The sequence below is a fragment of the Marmota marmota genome, unplaced genomic scaffold, assembly GCF_001458135.2.
Source record: "Marmota marmota marmota unplaced genomic scaffold, marMar, whole genome shotgun sequence".
Classification (NCBI taxonomy): Eukaryota; Metazoa; Chordata; class Mammalia; order Rodentia; family Sciuridae; genus Marmota; species Marmota marmota.
In genome coordinates, this window is record NW_026000241.1 from 25,918,302 (window position 1) to 25,930,576 (window position 12,275).

The following is a 12,275-nucleotide window of genomic DNA, read 5'->3' on the forward strand; positions in this document are numbered from 1 at the left end:
ACACTCAGGAATGAAAATTGCTGAGTCAAATGATAATTACAAGTTCAAATTTTGAGGGACTCTCAGACTGTTTTCCAAAGTGGCTGTACCATTTTACACTCCTACAAGTGGATGAGTGTTGGCTAGAAATTTTCTACATGCTGGCTAACATTTATTATCTCTTTGTTGCCGTCCTAGAGGTGTCAGGTGGTATTCCATTGTGGTCTTGATTTTTATTTACCTGACTGATATGGAGTCTTTTTAATGTGTTTACTGGTCATTTGTATATATGCTTTGCAGATATGTCATTTTAGATCTCTTTTGCTCATTTTTAAATTGGGTTGTCTTTTTATTGGGGATTTTAAGTTTTCTCTATGTTCTACAAAAAAAGCCCACTATTAGATATATAATTTCACAAATATGTTCCCCCATTCCATGGGTTGTCTTTTCACTGTCTTGATGGTATCCTTTTCAGCATAAAAGTGTTTAATTTTAATAAACTCCAGTTTACATTTTTGTTGCTTATGCTTTTGATGCTATATTTAAGAATCCATTGCCATATCCAAGGTTACAAAGATTTGCTCCTAAGTTTTTTTCAGTATTATAGCTTTTTTTAATATTTATTTTTTAGTTGTAGTTGGACACAATACCTTTATTTCACTTATTTATTTTTATGTGGTACTGAGAATCGAACCAGGGTCACGCATGTGCGAGGCGAGCACTCTACCGTTGAGCCACAACTCCAGCCCTAGTATTATAGCTTTTGATTCTTTCATTTAGGTCCTTGATTTGACTGAGTTTTTGTGTACTGTATGAAGTAGGCATCCAACTTCAGTATTTGGCATGTGGTTATCCAGTTGTTCCAGTACCATTTATTGAAAAGACTAATCTTTTTTTTTGGGTGGTATCAATACCCTTGTTAAAAAGCAATTGACTATAGATAAATGGCTTTATTTATAGAGTCAAAACTGTATTCCATTCATCTCTATGATTGTCCTTATGCCATTTCCACTGTCTTGAGTACTGTGGCTTTGGAGTAAGTTTTGAAATTGAAGTGCAGATCCTCTAACTTTGTTCTATTTCAAGGTGGTTTTGGTGAGTCTGGATCCCTTGAATTTTGTAAGTTTTAGGATCAGCTTGTTAATTTCTACAAAGAAACCAGCAGGGATTCTGCTAAGGATTGTGTTGAATTCATAGGTCATTTGGGGGAGTATTGCTGTCTTAATAATGTTGTCTTCCAGTCCATGAACATGGGAAGTCTCTCCATTAATTTAGATCTTATTTCTTCCAATAGTGTTCTGCAACTCTCGGAGTATACATTTTGCACTTCTTTTGTTAAATTATTAAGTATTTTATTCATTTAATGAAATTTTTAAATTTCATTTTGGATCATTCATTTATAGTTTCTACTCCTTAGGGATATATACAGGAAAACTGGACTATTGCAGGCAAAAGGTGGCTAGTGGTTAGCATTTCCAAAACATTCTGAGGCCAAATAATGTTGGAAAATGCTGTGTATATTTATGATGCCCATAAACAGAAGGTTCTTGAAAGTCAGTCAGCATCTTGAAGCTTTAGGTCCTATAAAAATAAAATCCCTTTGTCTATTTTGAAATACTTAATCAGGAGTGCAAATGATTTCTAGATCTTAAGATGTGATAAGATAGTTTATGTGACTGAGGTCTCAAAAGATTCAATTAGTTCATAATTTTGCCTAGCATAGAAATTAATGGTTAGCCATGATTTGTTGTAAAATGCACTCTAAGTGCCAGTAAAAAATAGTTAGTTTTTTAAAGTGAAATTTAAATCAAGTAAAATATTGCTTTTTGTTGAATTTCTTTGGGTCTAGTGTCCTAAATGGAGATTCCCTAACTAAATGTTTATATCAATATTCTATAATGGAAAGAGTGAGATATTTAGGAGTGGGTAAATGGAGCATGGATGAGATAGTAAATGGATAAGCATATAGTTATTTTAAATTTAGAAAAGTAAGCTTTCATAAAGTAATATGGCCCAAGGAGCTGTTCATACCTTATAATCCTGCATGTCTCACCTGAGTGATGATAGACACATCTGATGGCCTCTCAGAATTGGTTTCATCACCTTAAAATGTTTTTAATAGCAAAGTCCTTTTATAAAGCACATAGTACAGTACATATATAACTCAAGTGTAAATGGCTTTGCTCTCTAAAGGAGGGGTAAAGTATTCATAATTCCATTTTGCTCAGACTTTGCCTGTGTCCGTAAGGTCTAACTCTGGAGATTTGTGTCTGATTGGAAGAACCATCAAGGACTGAATTCTGGGCCATCTTGGAGTGCTTAAATAGGATTCAAGGGTCCACCCATCTTAACAACACACAAACCTATCCCCAGGCAAACTTCACAATCAGGTGAAGTTTTTCTCTACTGTTCTCCCAACTCCTCTCTGTCTTCTTTCCTTGTACCTCATTCCTTCCTCTCTGAAACCCCAGTGAGCACTGACAAAATCAACTTTCTGGAAATGAAACACAAAGTAAAATTGATTCAACTAGTTACCTTCAGTAGGAATATTTGCAATTTTTCTGTCCTCCCTAAATATGGAATGAATAGTACTATTCCTAGTTAAAGAAATTCTGGAAGTATGTCATGCATGTGGTGATAAGGCATGGAACTCAATTTTGATTGGGTGTTTTCTTTGTCCTAATGCTTTTGTTTTTTGGTTTTTAAATGTCTGCCTCATGTTGTGGTTTAGGTGTGAAGTGTCCCCCAAAAGCTGATGTATGAAACAATGCAAGAATGTTTAGAGGTGAAATGATTGGATTATGAGAATTGTGAGCTAATCCTCCACTGATATGATTAACTGGGTGGTAACTGCAGGCAGGTAGGATGTTGCTAGAGGAAGTAGGTCACTGGGGGTGTGCCATTGGGGTTTATATTTTGTCCCAGGTAAAGAGAGCTTCTGCTATGCTTTCTGGCTGTCGTGTCTTGAGCTTATTTTAACTTTTCCTCTATGTTGTTCTCATCAGGTATTTTGGTCACAGTGATGAAAAGCTGACTAAAACACCTGATGACCAATTAATTCCATTATATCTCTTCTATGTGATGCTAAATGACAACTTTCTGGGGCAAATAAAGCATCAAACTTGGGTTTTTGATGTTTTTTTGGCTTTAACTCTGACATTAGGAAGTTGGGGTGGGAGGAGTAAGTAGAATAGTTATTTAAAAAAAAACATGGGTAAAGAGATGGAAAATATCATAACATATAGGCCCAACAATTAAGACACAAAATTGTTGCTGTCTTCATTATTAGTTTCTAGAACTTTTCTCTTTTCCCCTCCTTTGTATTAGAGATGACTTTCCAAACATCTGTTTATATGAAAATGGGCTTGTATAATAAGTAATGGGAGTTGTGGCCTTTTTTTCCTTTTTATTCTTGACCATCCTATGATTTGCATTTATCAGCAAATTATTTGATTTTTTTTAACCGATGAAAACTTAACATAAAAAAAAAAAACCAACCTAGTCAAGCAAAAAAGAACAAATCAACCTGATAAAAATGTATGCAGTCTATGTGGAGACCTTAAGGGATAGAGAAAATCTAGACATCTCTTCTTTGGGAGGAGTAAGGCAAATGGTCACCTCATGCAAGGCCCAAACCCCAGCTCTAAAGTACATAAGGCTCAGCTCTCACAGGAAAGAGGAGCTAGAGGGACTGAAATGGGAGAGACCAATAATTTCCCAAGTGTGACTTTTTCCCAAATAACCTTTCAAGAGGACACCCTAACAAAGGGGCAATATACCAAATTTTTAAAACAACCACAGGCATTTTTGACATTTCCAAAACCAAGCACAAAATGGAACTAGTCACATGTCTCTCTTTTTCTCCTAGTTGTTAAACTAGAATATTTTATTTTGAGCCCTAATGGTAAACAATGGATGCTCTCATTCAGTGCTGTTGAAAGAAGCCTGGCTGTATTCATTCTTTCAGAAGCCAACAACGTGGGTAAAATATGAAATATTTGGTATCCAGTTACAGAAAGGAAGGTTCTCAAAACAAGTTGTGAAGGGGCAAATGTAACTCACTGGTCATATTTCTGAAATTATTCCTTTTACGTCCAAATAATGGGAAGAATAAAAAAAAAAGAAATATTTAGCTGGAAGAGGATATCAAATTCAAATCCCTTTTGTTTTATGAATAGAAAAACTAGAAATCCAGATAAATTATACTCTGAAGGAATTAATAAAGCCTATAAAATTGAGGCTGAGGAGTAAAAAAAACAACTGTGAAATTTCATTTTCAGTTTGTTATTGGAGAAAATTGAACAAACAAGAAACATAATATGAAAGTGAAAGTAGGAGAAGGCTTAATTAAAAAGCAGGAATTGTGCAGTATGATAAATTCTTGAGAGAAATTCACAACCATGGTAATGTCCAAACACTTGAAGCTTTTCCTCTTCTGTATATCAGATGGCCATGGTCAAGGGAAGCCGTCCTAACATGCTTGTCAGAGACCGTCTGGGAAAGATCAGCTCAGCTATTATGGAGATTAGTTCACCACTAGTAAGATAAGAAAGTAATGAATTGATGGATGAGTTATTCAGGAAAACAGACTTTAAAATTACAGCCCATGATGATGGTTGTCCGACTTCATATTAGACTCGCTGGGAATTTATCTACTTACAACTTTATTCATCATATTATTATTATTCATTCTTTATTCATCATATTATATTTACTAGGTATTTCTCATAAAGACTATTCTTATTTCACAGCACAAAATGGAAATGGAATCAATGCTAACATATCCTTTGTTAGGCTTTTAAGGGCTTGGTTCATGGCTTCAGCAGAAGTCCCAATCTTCATGAGAAGACTTTTAAATATATATATTTATTTAGTTGTAGATGGACATGATACTTTCATTTTATTTATTTTTATGTGGTGCCAGGGATCGAACATTGCTTGCATGCTAGGCAAGTGCTCTGCCACTGAGCCGCAATCTTGGCCCATGAGAAGACATTTCTAAGGGCTGTATTGTGAAGGAGTCTTTGGTTGTTCATAAGGAGGAAACAATAAGAATACTGACCTATGTTATTCTTCTGGTAATGAATATAGTTGAGTAAGCAAGTTTTGGAGAAGAATGTGATAATTAGTGAGAATATTAGAGAAAATAAAAGAGAAAACTCCAAATGTAATAATGACATACCACTACTTAAAAATTTTTCAATGGTTTGCCTTTGCCACAGGTGGAGAGCAAAAATAAGAATCCCTAAAATATTTAGAATGAGTTGGCCCTGCTTGCTTTGGCCTGGGTCTTCCTCTCTTTAGCTGTAGTTGTCTTCTCTCACTTTCTTGACTATGCCCTTCTCCATCCTGCCTCTGAATGTTATTTGATAGTCTGGAAATGTGAGCTCATACTCCTTCCTAGAGCTCAACAGAATTTTCTTCAGAAAGTCTCCTCCCTCCAACCCCCTCTAATTATTTATTTAAGCAACTAGTTATTTCATGTCTTTCTTCCATGTGCTTCATAGAGGAAAAAAAGAGAGACAGGGAACACATCTATGATGCACCTGTGCCCCATCTGACCACACAGAAAGCATTTAATAAATATTTGTGGAATAAATTGAGACAACAGATGGAAAAATATTAAATGCCTGCTATGCAGTAAGTATTCAATATTAACAGCTCTACTAAATTTGCATTTATTTCACTCTGCCTCTGTTGCTTATTTGTCTTGTCATGAGATATCTGGCCAGCATTGAGGAGATGAAATCTGGAGTAGGTGGGACTAGTAGTGTGTTACTGATGGTGATGAGGGTGGAGCTACCTGGTCCAGAATGCTCTACAATCCTGATGTTGGATTGATTATCCCTCTAAATTAGATTAGCTCTCAGGGCACGTCAACATAGTTAAATATACAATCTATGGTGATATTACATTAGCTATTTGTTGAAAAATTCTTTGCAGTTTTCTATTTGGTTAAAATATTTATCACAAAGGGCTTTTTAAATTTTTTCTAATATAAGAACTTTTTGGAAGCCTGAAAAAAGCTGAAGGATGCTTGTCAGAGTGAAGGTACTTTAACATTTGTTTTTACGCTCAACAAGTACTAATATTCCACTGTTCTAACCATACCCTTTAGAGTAGTCTCTAAAACCTGCTGGGTAGTAAAATTTGAGAAGGTTGGGAGGGGAGATTATAATCACAAACTATGGAGGCAACAGAACTGTGTTCAAATCTTACCTTTACTACTCATAGTAATGGAACTTTGGGCAACTCAGCCCCAGTGTTCCCATCTGTAAAGTGTGGTTTATAGTAATAATACCAAGATGTTCATTGAATCCCATTGTTGAAAATAACATAAGCATCCTTTTATACCAATGGTTCTTGGTGGTAGAGGAAGGGGAGGATTTTTTCCTATAATGGGACAAAATGTTTGCAGATGTTTTTGCTTGCTACAATAGGGTCAGTGGTGGTGGCGTGGTATGCTATTGGCTTTTAGTGGGTGAAATCAGTTGTATTGGTAAGCATCTCCCAATCACAATACATAGAACAGGTGCTAAAGAAGTATTCATTCCAGAAAGTATCCATCATATGCATATACAATATATCCATTATAACACTGATGGACATGTGCACTATTTCTAGTTTTGGGACTACTATAGTGTTGCTATGTACATTGTAGTGTCTGTGTTCTGGTATATGCATTTCTATTTGAATATACTTAGGAGTAGAATTTCTGGTTTATAACTGTAGGATACTGAGAAATGGTTTTCCAGAGTGTAAGAGAGCTTGTTGCTCCACATCCTCACAAAATTTTAGTCATTTTAGTTAGATTAACATTTATTTTTAATTTGAAATAATTTATTAATGCATATTGTTTCTTTTGAAAAAAGTACGTTTTTGAACTCTTATAAAAGGAGTTAAAAAAGTATAAACCTGTTAATAGTAATCTTCTAAGAGGTGAAATTATAGGTCATTTTTGTATTAACTTTTTATCTGTCCTTTCTAATCTTATAAACATGCTCTAATAACAAAAATATAAAAATGGAGTCATTTTCCAAATCTTTTCCCAAAAGCCCAAGTTTCAAGGATGTTAATGGGCATTCCTGGAAATAAAGTTTCAAGACGAAATAGGGTCGACTTGTTTACCATAGGTTTGTACAGAGATTTAAAAAATGCCAACAGAGTGGCTGGCGTTGTGGTTTAGTGGTAGAGCGCTTGAATACTACACGTGAGGCACTGGGTTGATCTTCAGAAGCACATAAAAATAAATAAATAAAGGTATTGTGTCCATCTGAAAACTAAAAAAAAAAAAAAAAATTTAAATGCCAATAGGCTTTATGAATCACTTACACATGGGTACTATACAATAGTGTACATCGATATTCACAAAATATCCATTTATACTTCAAGGATCTAATGTGCCATTTTTTAGGATCATTTACAAAATGCTGGAATGAGAGAAGCCAAAAATGCAAGACATAAAGATTATTGCCTTTTTGGTAATCTATTTCATAAGAGATGGAATATCCACAAATAAGTGTTTCCTGTAAGATTAAATACCTTGAGAAATTTTTATGCTGTTCTGAATTTCTATGAACTTGAAGCTATGCAAAATGTGAATGCAAGAGTGCAATCCCAGAGTGTGTCTGTATTTTCCCTCTGCATTTGAATGTTAGTCTTCTAGAAGATACAGCTTTCTTAAAATAAGGACACTGGATTTGGATTATGAAGTTTAAAATGGCATAGAATGTTGATGTTACAAGACCTGCAGGACCTTAAACCTCATGTTCTCTTTGATCTTTTGGATATCAAAAAGCAATTTACTCATAATAAGGTAAAACAAAGCAGATTCAGGCTGGTTTCAAAGAGAACCTTTAGTCAATGATTTGTAGATACTTGTCACCATAGCTCAACAATAGAATTTAACAACCAAAGGATATTAGTGAGGGCCAATAAGCTAAAATTATTCACAGTTATTGCCAAGTTCCTAACACACTGCCAAATATGCTAAATGGCCAAATGTTAGCCAGTTATGTAGTGTGACAAAAAGGTGTGGCTTGGAGTAAAAGGCTTGGGTTTGAATTTCAGTTCCACTACTAAGTTCTGTGACTTTCTATGACTTTTCATTTCTTTACTAAAATTCAAAGGATAACACTACTTCCCTTAGGGTTGATGAAAATTAATTAGGCTAATATGTATGAATGAATCTACCCATTACTATAACCAACCAGATCCTGGGGGTACTTGATGGGATTTTCCTTCTTAGTGAAATGAAGTATAAGCATTGGCAAAGGCTATAATGGATCTTCCTTAGCCAGAATGTTTCTTTTTTTCCACTCAGTTTCACAAAGTTGGATGTTTTGTTCTGACTCTTCTTCCTTGTCCCTCAAGTCTTTCTCCTGGTACCACAGCTTCTCTTCTTCCTTCCCTTCTCCCACCATCCTATTTCTCATTCCCAAAGAGAAATAATGCTTTAAACCACTTCTTTATCTGATAAAGTACTTTACCCAAGACAGCTGAAAAACACAAAAGACATGAAGATCCTGAGGAATTAATCTAAAGTGGCCAAGTTTCAGCATCATTATGCATGGTGGATGAGATATATTTTTTAATGGGCTTATATTAACAAATTTATTCTTTGAGCAATTACTGAAGACTGGCTATATGCTTGTCACTTGCTATGACTAGCTAGTACAATGTAGAGTATCATTTATGGAGCACACTGCTCTTATTCTTTTACTTTCCCCAACAACATTTAAACTAGAAATATATTCCTTTAAAAGTCATCATTCTTCAGCTTTCTTCTGGATTGTTTCATATTCCAACACTCTCTCAAGGCAAAAAAGTAAATAGATAAGATATTAGTTATATAAAGTATGTGGTCTAATCAGCCTCCTGATTTTTATTAAATGGCATACTAAAAGATGATGTCTTTTCAAAGTTTTGATCTTTAACACCTTAGACAACTTTCAGGTACTTGTTTGGTTTTGTTCTAGAAGCTCCTCTAACATAGAAGCTTTACATCTTAGATTCTTCTGGTGCAGATATTTTTAAACCTTCCCGACTCTCTCAACACCCTCATTTTTTTTTTTTTTTTTTTTTTGAGATAGGTTCTTCCTAAGTTGCTTAGCACCTCCTAAGTTGCTGCGGCTGGCTTTAACTTGGCATTCTCCTGCCTCAGCCTCCAGAGCCAGTGGGATTACAGGCATGTACCACTATGCCTGGCCCAAATTAAAAATTTGTAATATACTGCAGAATGAAAGCAACTTGGCAACTCTGCCTGTAGCATTCCTCACACTTCTGAAATTGAAATGGCTGAGTTAGGAAGTCACTGCTATCTCATTTCCTTAGGTCTAAATCTTATAAACCTATGGAGTAACTGAATCAGATGAATCTGAGTAACCAGAAACTTCAAATACAACTTAGAACACATGTTAGGATTGTTCAATATTCTGTTGATGAGGTAATATATAATGTTCCTTAAAGCAGGCCTTTCTAAGAAAAAGATGTTTCTCTAAATGTCTACCCTATTATAAGACTTCCTGCAAAGGCCAAGAACAGGTTTCCCAAATAAGGTATATCTAAGTATATTCTCCACTTTATATAGTTCAGTAGAGCAGCTAAGAGCCCTGAATTATTATTGGTATATATCATGTAAAATAAATGAAGATGGTTCTGTCTATACAAGTAATTAGAACCTTGTCAAATCAGTATAGATTACATGGACAAACCCAATAAAATTAAACAGTTGCAAAACAAAAGTCAAACAAAGTGCCCCATACTTACAGGTCTTAATTTTTTTTTCTTTCTTCCCTGTGGCAATAGAACTCAAGAATATGGTTGTTACAGAGATCTTCCATTTTCCACAAATACTTGCTACCTTTAGTGCTTAAGTACCTTAGTAAAAAAACAAAACAAAACAAAACAAAAAACAACTTATAATATGTTTGGAGAAATTAGTATGAAAAAATCAATTAATCTACTATAGTAATGCTGAAAAAGAATTTTAAAAAAACCTATCTTGATAGTAACTTTCTTTTTTCCCTTGAGCTCACTTCTAAAGAAATGTAGCAAACTACATTACATTTAAACATTTTTGTCATTGTTTAGATAACACTTACTATACTCTTGTCCAGACATTGCAATTTTTTTTCCTGTTCTTAACTTAGCAACTTTGTACATATTAAGTATCCACAACAACTAACACAAGGAGAAGGGAGGGGAAAATGACAGACACTGAATTTTGAATTTATTTATTGATTGCTTTAAATCTTACTAGTTTAAAGATTAGGCCCCTACCTTCTAATTGAACCAGTGCTGGAACAGTGCATAATTTTAGTAGAAATAATTGAAACTTTGCCATATACTTCCAAGTTTGGCATTCAAACACTTGCAAAAATGAGTATTTGGAATTGCTGTCTTAGATGATTTATTGATTAAATTACTTACTGTGTATAAAAGTATAACGACACATGTAACTCATTGAATAAACTACTGAATAACAATGGAGTAACTATAAAATTGCCCTTGGATCTAAACTATTAACTCAAAATTATATAGGTGTGAACTCAATGCAGAGACTATTTTCATCAACTTTTTAAAATTCTCAGATACTGAATACTTAACACAATAGACATTATTTTTGGATTGATGCAATAGGGAAACATGATCTGAAAACAAATTCTGAAGTAGTTAAGATAAACTCTCATGGAAGCTTCTTAGAAATTTTGATTCAAGAATTTTTTTGAATTGCTATGGGGTAGAAATTCTTTAAATGTTATACATAGGTTTGTCCTGTTTTTGATATTATAAATTCCTGTTATAGATGCTTCTTAATAGAGCAGTTATTATTTTGCAAGTGAAAATTACTTGATATTACCCCCAGAAGATCAAGTTGTGCTCAAGTTGGAAACAATTAATTTTGTTATAAAAATATATTTGCTGCATAAAGACTAACAGTTTTTTAGAAGCTGGGATACATTTTATCTAAATGCTTTTTATCATTCACCACAAATCTCTGCTTTAAAATGTTGGTTGGCCTGTGCATTCAATAATTCTTATTTGTGATCCTCTTAAGTCAGCATTTAAAGGAATAAACTCACTTATTAGAGGGTTTATTCATACTTAAATGGCTAAAGACACAATAGTGCCTCATAAGAAGCAAAGTGAAAGATGGACATTACTTTCATTATCTAAAAATTTTAGTTTTGACTATATTTTATTCACTTCAAAATCTGAAGCTGAATAGTTTTGAAATTGAAGTTTTAAAAAGGAGATATTTTATAGTTGGGCTTCTATTTGATGTATAGATATTTATAAAAATCTCAGCCCTTAAAATCATTCACCACTTTTCAAATATAAAATATATGTGGACTTGAGATGTAAAGTCATCAAAAAGAGTAAAGAACCTCATTTTTAATGAGACATAAGCTGAGGAAGTTAAGTTAAATAACAAAGCCATGGATACTTAGTTGGTCAGGTTCAAAGCTCAGATTAGACCCTAGCCTGCCTGATTTACAAGTTTGCACCTCAAGTTCAAGGTAAAGAAAGACTTCACTGTTCTGAACCAAAGTCCCAAATATGTCAAAATTACATGGCCTCCAGGGAGCTAATTAAGAACAACTATGTTTAAATTATTTCCATGTTTCAGAGCTCCCCACCGCTGGACTTGGAATGCAGTTGAAAGATATGACCTGAGACATTTTTGTTTTCCCTCAAGAGGAAATACACAGTTGGAAGAGAAGTTTACAAAAACACTTTCATGAAGCAGCAATTTATATATAAATTTTGGTGACAGTTAAGTCCCTTTGAGTCTGTCTTACAAACCAGAGTATGAAGGACTTTGAAATCAGAGGCTGTTTATAATTTTGAACCCATTTCAGAGCCTGGCACAGCGTGATAGAGTGTGTGCCCAAGAAATACTTGTTGAATGGAATTACATTGAAAATCGGGATGAAGTAAAGCCATCTTCCATCTGCCAAAGACTTTGGTGTTGCTGTATGGGTAAATTTTTTTTTTTTTCTTAGAAAGCTTTAATGCGAATGAAACTATTCCTTAGTAGGCATTTGAAAATCCCACTGAAAGTAGTTAAATTAAGTGTGTCCCCTTTGAGGTAGAGAGCACATCTGGAGAGTTGAAAAAAGTGACAGGGACACCTCTGCATTGTTTGAGGAGAGAAAGGTCAACCGGAGTAGAAACAGAACACTAAAGCCACCCTACATTCTTTCCCTGGAAGGTTCTCTGCGAGTCCCTTAACATTGAAGCTCTGTAAATGCAGTGGTCTTGAGACTGACCACATTCTTGTTTGGGGGGGT

The 12,275-nt window shown here is 34.4% G+C and overlaps 1 long non-coding RNA gene across 1 annotated transcript; it reads right to left on the reverse strand.

Moving 5' to 3' along the window:
* Positions 1 to 3,831: 3,831 nt before the first annotated feature.
* On the reverse strand, positions 3,832 to 12,269 carry LOC107145543. The gene is made up of 2 exons (XR_001503922.2): positions 9,748 to 12,269; positions 3,832 to 4,515 (listed from the first exon to the last, which is right to left on the reverse strand). It is a non-coding gene; the product is annotated as an uncharacterized LOC107145543 (long non-coding RNA).
* Between the last annotated feature and the right edge of the window lie 6 nt (positions 12,270 to 12,275).